Here is a 9,781-nt window from a genome sequence, read left to right as displayed (position 1 = left end):
CCGAGTTTGTGGCCTGAGGAATGGGGTGAAATTCAAGGGTAGGGGAGAAAAACCAGGGTTCAGGGGTGCCTGGGTGGCTAAGTGGGTTAAAGCCTCAGGTCATGATCCAGGGTCCTGGAATCGAGCCCCACATCGGGCTCTCTGCTCAGCGGGGAACCTGCTTCCCCCTCTCTCTCTGCCTGCCTCTCTGCCTACTTGTGATCTCTCTCTGTCAAAGAAATAAATAAAATCTTTAAAAAAACAAACAAACAAACAAACCAGAGTTCAACAGAAGTCCTGGGGTGGTGCATTGTTCTTCCCCAGGACCTTCCAAGTGAGACACTGAGGAGGACAGTGGGCCCAGGAGACTGGCAGCAGTGGAGACACGAAGCCCTGGGGCAGGTATGGCGAGGCACGGGTTGGGTAGGTGTGGGAATCAAGGCAGAGAACATGAAAAGTGTCCAGGCCATTCTCACTCAACAGGTATCACGGAGCGCCTACTCTATGCCTTGCCCTGGCCTGAGCACTGTGGACACAGAGAGGAATGAGACTTGGCATGTGACCTCAGGGAATGCACAGTGTGTGGGGAAGACAGATCATTCCCAGAAGCGCCAACAGGGCGTGAGAGGAGACGGCTTAGTGTGGCGGTGGAAGTGTGTCCAGGGTCTCAGGGGAGGGATTCCTGAGTGGTTCCCAGCGGCGGAGTACTAGAAGAATACATAGTTAGTTGGTCAGACAAGATTTGGGAGCTGGAGCAGGTGGAATCCAGCCTGGACCCCAGCCTGGGTCAACTGCCCTCCAGGTCTGGCAGCGAAGGGGTGAAAGTGGACCCACAGGTGGGCTCTGGGAAGACCATCTACAGATGCTTTTCTTCCCATTGATGAGCAAACTGAGGTTCAGAGTGGGGAAGCCGTTCTACCCAGATCTGACTCCTCACATCTTGTGCTTTTTTCAACTATGTTCAATTCTTGCCAAAATCATAGGGAAGGTGTGGAAAGGACGGCTTTCTCCTGAACTTGCAGGAATGCCTGGAGGGGCTGGTGTGGGAGCTGTGGCGGGGTGCCCCTCCCTGCTGTGTGTCCTAGATTTGTGCTTCCTGAAGCAGGCAGAGCCCTGTGAGGGGACATAAAGGGAGGTGGTGACATGGACTGGAGATGGGCAAACCCAGACATGGAGCCCCCAGTCAGAGGAGGGAAAACCCCACTCTTGCCCTCAGGGCCCTCCTGTGGAGTCCAGCCCTCGGTGGGTGGGTGGGGGGCTTCCCTCTCTGTGGAGGTGGGAGAACATGGTCTGAAGGATGTAGGATGGAGGGGAACTGTGTGGAAGTTAGAGGTCAGAGGTCAGGGTCAGGGGAGGGCCTGGGGTACCTCTGGCTAGCTGGGAAGGGTCAGGGCTTGTCAGGCTTAGCTCTGGGTGCTCAGGGGCAGGCATAGAGGGAGGCTAGAAGCTTGGGGGCTGGTCTAGCTCAGCCTCAGCCTGAGTGACCTGGAGTTTGTCCCACTCTTCTAGGCTGGTGCCCAGAGTCCCCAGAGCTCTGCCAAGTGGAGCCACCAGCCCAGGAGCTCAGTAACACAAGAGCCAGCTGGGCCCCCCAGCAGCCCCCCCTTGAGCGCTGGAGCCCTGTTGCTCCTTCCTCCCAGCCTGTCTGGAGGCAGCAGGGCAGTGGCTGCTAAGTCCAGGCCCAGGCGGGGGAGGGGTGGAAGAAGATGGAGGGAAGGGGGAGGGCAGGTCCTGGCATCTGACGCACTCACAGCCAAAGCCTCTTTTCCTTGGACCCAGAGTGCTCTGCAGTGGGGCTGGAAGCCAGCCCCAGGGAGATACTGGGAGCAGGGTGCAGGGGCAGGGGTGGGGGGTTGGGGGTGGGGAGAGGGGAGTTGGGTGGAAGAGAAGGCAGAATCAGAGAAAGGCCTGGAGAAGGAGGTAGAGATAAAGAGTCTGAAAGAGAGAGAAGGGGGGAAAAGCAGAAGCAGGTGTAGTGGGTATGACTATGGGTACATGCATTCAGGTAGGCAAGAAAATAGGCTGTTTTTATTTACATTATTTTTTAAAGATTTATTTATTTCAGATATAGAGCGAGAGCTGGCCCTGGACACGAGCAGGGGTGGAACAGAGGGGGAGGGAGAGGGACAGACTCCGCCCTGAGCCCTACACAATCTGACTCTGTGAGATCTTGACCCAAGCCAAAATCAAGAGTCAAATACTCAGTCTGCTGAGCCACCATGTGCCTGAAAATAGGGTATGTTTAAAAATTTACTCAGAGGAGGGGCACCTGGGTGGCTCAGTGGGTTAAGCATCTGCCTTGGGCTTAGGTCATGATCCTGGGGTCCTGGGGATGGGCTCCCTGCTCAGCCAGCTGGGTCTAAAGTCTCCAGGCCCTGGAGGGTTTGCTGGGCTGGCTCTGGCTGCTCAGCGATAGGCTGCAAAGGAACAGGGACTCTGCTAAGGGACAGATAACCCGACTCAGGGGCCAAAGGGACAGACAATTGCCTAGGTCTTCTAGGGACCAGAATGCGAGAGTCTTCCCCATCCTTTTCTCTGGGGCTGGGAGTGGCAGTTCAGGCTCCCCAGTCCCTAGGAATAGGTGGGTCTAGGCCCTGGGCTCAAGGGGAGAAAACGGTATATGAGACAAATAACACACAAAATATGTGTTAATTGACTGTTTGTGTTATTAGGAAGAAGAGTAGGCTCTTAGTAGTTAAGTTTTTGGAGAGTCAGAAATTATACATGGATTTTTGACAGCACCCCGACCCCCACACCATTCAAGGGTCAACTGTATATATATTTATACATGTCTCTATATAAAAGCATATGTACCATTTAAAGAGTAAAGATAAAAGGAACATCCTGGGGGCGCCCGGATGGCTCAGTCGGTTAAGCTTAGGGAAAAACAAAAAGGAGCATCCAGGCACCCCCCACTAGTTTAATTGGACATGTCCGTACCTTTGAAGCCCATGTATGGCCCTCTTCTGTTGCCTCCCCTTTCTCATCCTCCCAGAGAAAAATACCATCTTGAAAATGGTGTCCATCATTCCCTTAATGGTGTTAATCATTTGGGCAGATTCATCCATTGGACACAGCACCTAAGACCCATAACACTTTTAGAAGCCCATAAAAATGTTTCCTTCTGGGGCACCTGGGTGGCTCAGTGGGTTAAAGCCTCTGTCTTCGGCTCAGGTCATGATCCCAGGGTCCTGGGATCCAACCCCGCATGGGGCTCTCTGCTCAGCAGGCAGCCTGCTTCCCCCTCTCTCTCTGTCTGCCCGCCTCTCTCTGCCTACTTGTGATCTCTGCCTGTCAAATGAATAAATAAAATCTTTATTTTTAAAAAATATTTTATTTATTTATTTGACAGAGAGAGAGAGAGAGAGAGATCACAAGTAGGTAGAGAGGCAGGCAGAGAGAGAGGGGGAAGCAGGCTCCTCGCTGAGCAGTGAGCCCAACACAGGGCTCAATCCCAGGACCCTGAGATCATGACCTGAGCCGAAGGCAGAGGCTTAACCCACTGAGCCACCCAGGCACCCCAGTAAATAAAATCTTTTAAAAAAATGTTTCCTTCTAAAATCAGAGATGATTGAACAAATGGGTTAACAGCGCTTTATGCTTAGGTTGCTAAGAATTTTTAACACAAATATTGAATTATCAAGTGCATTTTCTGTATAAGTTGAAATGGTTACTTGGTTTTTCTCCATTAGCATGCTGATATGATTAATTCTACTAGTAGATTTTCTGATGTTGAATCAACCTTCCTAGAATAAGCTCAACTTAGTCATGACATGTTTATTATCTTTTGAATACATTGCTAGATTGAAGTTGCTGATACCGTTGAGGAAATTAACATCTATATTCTTTTTTTTTTTTAAGATTTTATTTATTTATTTGACAGAGATCACAGGTAGGCAGAGAGGCAAGCAGAGAGAGAGGAAGGGAAGCAGGCTCCCTGCTGAGCAGAGAGCCCGATGTGGGGCTCGATCCCAGGACCCTAGGATCATGACCTGAGCCGAAGGCAGAGGCTTTAACCCACTGAGCCACCCAGGCGCCCCATAACATCTATATTCTTAAGTAACATTGCTCTGTAATTTTTCTTTCTTATACTGTCCTTGGCTGTTTTCTTTTTTAAAAGATTTGTTGATTTATTTTTATTTTTTTAAAGATTTTATTTATTTATTTGACAGATAGAGATCACAAGTAGAGAGAGAGAGGGGGAAGCAGGTTCCCCGCTGAACAGAGAGCCCGATGTGGGGCTTGATCCTAGGACCCTGGGATCATGACCTGAGCCGAAGGCAGAGGTTTTAACCCACTGAGCCACCCAGATGCCCCTGTTTATTTATTTTTAGAGAGAGAGAGACAGAGTCCACACGTAAGTTGAGCAGGGGTAGGGGCATAGGGAGAGGGAGAGAGAGAATCTCAGGCATACACCATATCCCCCACTGAGCTTGGAGCCCGATGTGGGGCTCAATCCGAGGACCCTGAGATCATGACCTGAGCTGAAATCAAGAGCCAGACACTCCATCGCTCCAACTGACTGAGTCACCCAGGCACCCCGTCCTTGACTGTCTTTGATGTAAATTTTTATTTTTCCAGGCATTTGCTGAGTTTACCTTTGATTCAAGTTCATTGTCATAAAACTATCTGCAATATCCCTCTGTTATCTTTTAAATTTCGGCTTCTGCTGCAGTTCCCTAGTCTGTTTTTCAAGTCCAACACTGTTGAATTGTGCTGCCTTCCTTTTCTTTCTTGATTTTTTTTTTTTAAGATTTAATTTATTTATTTCACAGACAGAGATCACAAGTAGGCAGAGAGGCAGGCGTGGTGTGGGCAGAGCAGGCTCCTCGCCAAGCAGAGAGCCCGATGCAGGGCTCAATTCCAGGACCCTGCGATCATGACCTGAGCCGAAGGCAGAGGCTTTAACCCACTGAGCCCACCCAGGCGCCCCTCTTTCTTGATTTTTGACCAGTCTTTCCAGGAATGTCTCAGTTTTGTTCCTGTATCAGTTCAGAATTAGTTTCAGCTGGAAGCAATAGACCCCCACTGTTCTACTATCCCCAGAATGAGACCTTTGTCTTAAGGTCCTCGCTGACACCCGTTTCTGGCAGCAGGATGGGGAAAAGGAGAAAGAGCTGCTTGCCAGTTGCGTGCCCAGGCTCAGTCCTTGGGGCTCACTCCCTCTCTCCCTTCTTCATCCCATGGTCCCACTAAAGACTGCCTATGTCGTGAGAATTTGGAATTCACATCTGTAGCCTACTCCTCTCTCTTGAGCTCCAGACATGCAAATCCAATGCCCACTCAAAATTTCCACTTGAATATCTGTCTAATAGGTATTTAGAACTCCACAGGGCCAAAATTTCACTCTCTAGGGAAGAAAAATCCAACAAAATGCTGGAACCTCAAAGGGTCCCTTTCTTCTGAATGCTTCCTGATTGCAGCTTGGAACTTGATCGTAGCTTGGCTCCCCCTTCCCAGAGAGAAGGCTCTGCAGCTCCTGGAATAACATCATTTGATGGAGCTCAACCAGAACTTTTTTTTTTTTTTTTTAAGATGTTGTTTTTAAGTCATCTCTACAGCCAGTGGGGCTCAAACTCACACCTTGAGATCAGGAGTCACATGCTCCCCTGACTGAGCCAGCCAGGCGCTCCAACCAGCACTTAAAAAAAAAAAAAAAAAGAGGGGCGCCTGGATGGCTCAGTGGGTTGAAGCCTCTGCCTTCGGCTCAGGTCATGATCCCAGGGTCCTGGGATCGAGCCTTGCATCGGGCTCTCTGCTCAGCAGGGAGCTTGCTTCCATCTCTCTCTCTCTCTGCCTGTCTCTTTGCCTACTTGTGATCTCTGTCAAATAAATAAATAAAATCTTAAAAAAAAAAAAAAAGGAAAAAGAAAAGAAATAGAATAACACAGAATAGATTAGACCGGGAAATAGAAGTGTGTCTCACATGTGAATAGGGTAAAGTATTGTTCATGAATCTCCCATCTGCTTACTGAATCCTATTGTAAAATGTCTTATCCTGTGTTGAAGTAAAAAATTTTGGTGAGGCTTTGGGTTTCAATGGGTGCCTTTAGGGCAAACACCAGCTAAAAGGCTCTTTTATTCCTGAGGAATTGTCCTTGCTTGTCATTTCTGGCCTCTCTTATTTCCCTTACTTTGTGGGCAGCTCATTGATGCTTTACAAAAGATAATTTTTAAAATGTATCCACCGTCTTTTAAAGAGGATATATGGAGAAGTGTTTCTCTGCTTCCCTTTCTCCCACTTTGTTAGAAATGGAACTTTCTTCCTGTGGTTCTATCCCATTTCATTCCACCACTGAGTTCATTATACGCCAGCTTCACTTGCTTCCTTTGTGTTCCCCCCAATGGCCAAACTCTGTTCTGCAAAGAATCTTACACATCCTGCTCCTTGCACCTGGATTGTTTCTCCCTGGCACTTCTAAGTCTGGCTCCTTCGCATCCTTCAGAACTTCTTTATCAACCAGGATTTGTTCAGTTATAAGTGATAGAAACCCTAGCTCAAAATAGCTTAAGGGAAAACAAAACAAAACATTTAAGAGAAAAGGCCAAATGAGAGACTATGGGCTCTGAAAAACAATCTGAGGGTTTTGAAGGGGCGGGGGGTGGGAGGTTGGGGGAACCAGGTGGTGGGTATTAGGGAGGGCACATATTGCATGGAGCACTGGGTGTGGTACAAAAACAATGAATACTGTTACGCTGAAAAGAAATTAAAAAAAAATAATAAATAAATAAAGAGAAAAAGGCCAAGGGGCATGCCACCTTCAGGTATAGCTAGAATCAGGTGCTCATGAAGTCTCTCTGTTTCTGGGCTTGCCTGCCAGGCACCAGGCAGGTAGGTACTTCCTTTGTGGTGACAAGCTGACTTCCTGCAGCTCCAGGTCCAAAATCTGGTCAACAATTCCTGGGCAAAGAAAGTCTCTCTTCCCCAGAAGTTCTAGCAAACATCCTAGGGTTGAGTTTCGTTGGCCGGGCCAGGATCACAAGTCCATTCTGGAGATGGGCGGGGGTCAGTCCCACAAAGAACATGCATTGAGTTTGTCAGAGAGTTTGTGTCCCCTCAAAATAAAGGCACTGTTGTCAGAAGTAGGATAAGTGAATGATGGGAAGGCAAAAACCACAGTTGCTCACTCCATCATCCTTGACTCCTTGATCTAAAGGACATCCTCTTGGTTACTCCCTGTCACATCCCCCTGTTTATTTCCTTCAAAGCATGTAGGTAAGCTGATCTGAAATGGTATTTGTATTGATTCCTTGTGGCCTTCCTCTTTCCCTCTGCATCAAGAGTGCTCAGAGCACAGGCACCACGGCCCTCTTGATCACTGCTATATTCTAGCTCTTAGAGCACAGAGTAAGCACTTAATAAAGGCTTTGGGCAAGAATGAGCTTGCCAGAAAGCCATGTTCTCTTGCTTTCTTAAGCATCTCCCAAGGGGGGTTCATGCCAGGCAGCCCGATGCCCTTCGCCACTGGATCAATCCCATCAGCGTATCAAGGTGTAGCTTCCATTTTACAGAATTCCTTTTCAACCCTAGTTTCTTGCCTGTTATCAGCCCACTTCTCTGTTTCTTTCCAAAACAAAACTTCACAGAAGAGTAGTCTACTTTTGCCAGGATGCTTCCTCACTCTCAATTTATTCAGTCACTCTCTTATTTTACCTTTTTATTACCAACCACTCTTGCTCAGGGTCCTTTGCTGGTTCCTCACCATCACCTTGACATCTAAATATGGCACCTCTGCTTCTCTCCTCTATCAGCACTTTCTCCCAAGGCCATTCATCCTGCCCCATGCTTTCAGTGCCCTCTATATGTTGATGACAAATTTAAGCCTCCAGTCCTGACTTCCAGATGCATCTATACACCTGCTTACTTATGGATATCTAATTTGGGTGTTATGAAATAAAAGAAGAAAAAATATATATATAGGTCTGTACTCCTGGTTCCTGGGACAGGACTCTTAAAATCCTTGCAATTTCCCAAGTGATGAGAGCATAAGAAACATCCTTTTGCTCCAATATTCAATCTTTGACCCCAGTTCCTGGCACAGAGCTCCTAGAGCCCTTGGAGTTTCCTGGGTCACAGGAGCATATTTTACTCTAATGAGGTGACTCTTGGTGGGCTCCTAGATAGCTTCAGAGAGGGGAGCAGGTCACCAGAAACACCAAGCCATGATTAGAAGCTTGAAACTTTCAGCCCCATCCTCTGGGAAGGAGAGAGAAACTGGGTGGCTCAGTCGGTTAAGTCTGACTTCCGCTCAGGTTATGATCTCAGGGTCCTGGAATCGAACCTCACATCAGGCCTTTTGCTCAGAGGGAAGTCTGCTTCTCCCTCTCTCTCTCTCTCCCACTGCCTCCCTGCCGCCCCCCACCCCAGCACATGCTCCCCTCCCAAATAAATAAATAACATCTTTTAAAAAATAGATCATGGGGCACCTGGGTGGCTCAGTGGGTTAAGCCTCTGCCTTTGGCTCAGGTCATGATCTCAGGGTCCTGGGTTCGGGCTCTCTCCTCAGCAGGGAGCCTGCATTTCCCCCCCACACCCCCCGTCTGCCTCTCTGCCTACTTGTGATTGCTCTCTCTGTGTCAAATAAAATCTTAAAAAAAATAAAATAAAAAATAAAAAAATTGATCATACCTCCATAATGAAGGGTCCATAAAAATTTCCAAAGCATGGGTTTTGGAGAGCTTTGGGTTGGTGAAAATATCCACATGCTTGGAGGACAGTACACCCTAATTTCCGGGAGACAGAAACTCCAGCGCTTGGGGCCCTTCTGGATCTCGCCCTATATATCTCTCCTTCTTCTTCTTCTTCTTCTTCTTCTTCTTCTTCTCCTCCTCCTCCTCCTCCTCCTCCTTCTTCTCCTTCTTCTTCTTTTTAATTTTATGTATTTATTTGTCAGAGAGAGAGAGAGAGAGAGAGAGAGAGAGAGCACAGGCAGATAGAGTGGCAGGCAGAGGGAGAAGCAGGCTCCCTGCCGAGCAAGAGCCCAATGTGGGACTCGATCCCAGGACGCTGAGCCGAAGGCAGCCCCTTAACCAACTGAGCCACCCAGGCATCCCGTATCTCTTCTTCTGACTGTTCAGTGGTATCTTTCATCACATCCTTTATTATATAATAAACTGGTCAAGATAAATGTGAGCCTCACTTCTGTGAGCTAGTCTAGCAAATGACTGAATCCAAGGAGTGGCTCCTGGGAAACTCTTATTTGTCAAGTCCATCAAGAGCTGTGGGGAACCTGAGGTCCTAGTGCTTGTGACTGGGGTCTGAAGTGGAGAACAGTCTTGTGGAAAGGAGCCTTGTCCTGGGCAGTCTACAGATCTCCAGTTGGTACCAGAATTGAATCGAATTACAGGACTCCCAGCCGGTGTTGGAGAATTGGTGGGTGTGGAAACTACTAGGAACTGGTAGAATTGGTAAGTGTGGGAACTATTAGAATTTACCAGAAATATATTTTTCCCTATTTTTTTTTCAGTTTTGCCTTTCTACATTAGACTGATACTTAATGGACATGATTTTACAAGTTATATTTCCATTTTCCAGCGCACAGTAACTCAAACCTTATTCTCTGAATGCTGTGTTAATGCCACTTATTTTTTTTTTTAAGATTTTATTTATTTGACAGAAAGAGATCACAAGTAGACAGAGAGTTAGGCAGAGAGAGACGGGGAAGCAGGCTCCCCGCTGAGCAGAGAGCCCGATGAGGGGCTCGATCCCAGGACCCTGAGATCATGACCTGAGCCGAAGGCAGAGGCTTAACCCACTGAGCCACCCAGGCGCCCCAATGCCACTTATTTTAAATAATCTTTT

The sequence above is a fragment of the Enhydra lutris genome, unplaced genomic scaffold (assembly GCF_002288905.1).
Source record: "Enhydra lutris kenyoni isolate GAN:26980312 unplaced genomic scaffold, ASM228890v2 scaffoldscaffold236, whole genome shotgun sequence".
Lineage (NCBI taxonomy): Eukaryota > Metazoa > Chordata > Mammalia > Carnivora > Mustelidae > Enhydra > Enhydra lutris.
The sequence above is the reverse complement of the archived record's forward strand: the minus strand, read 5'-3'. Positions refer to the sequence as shown.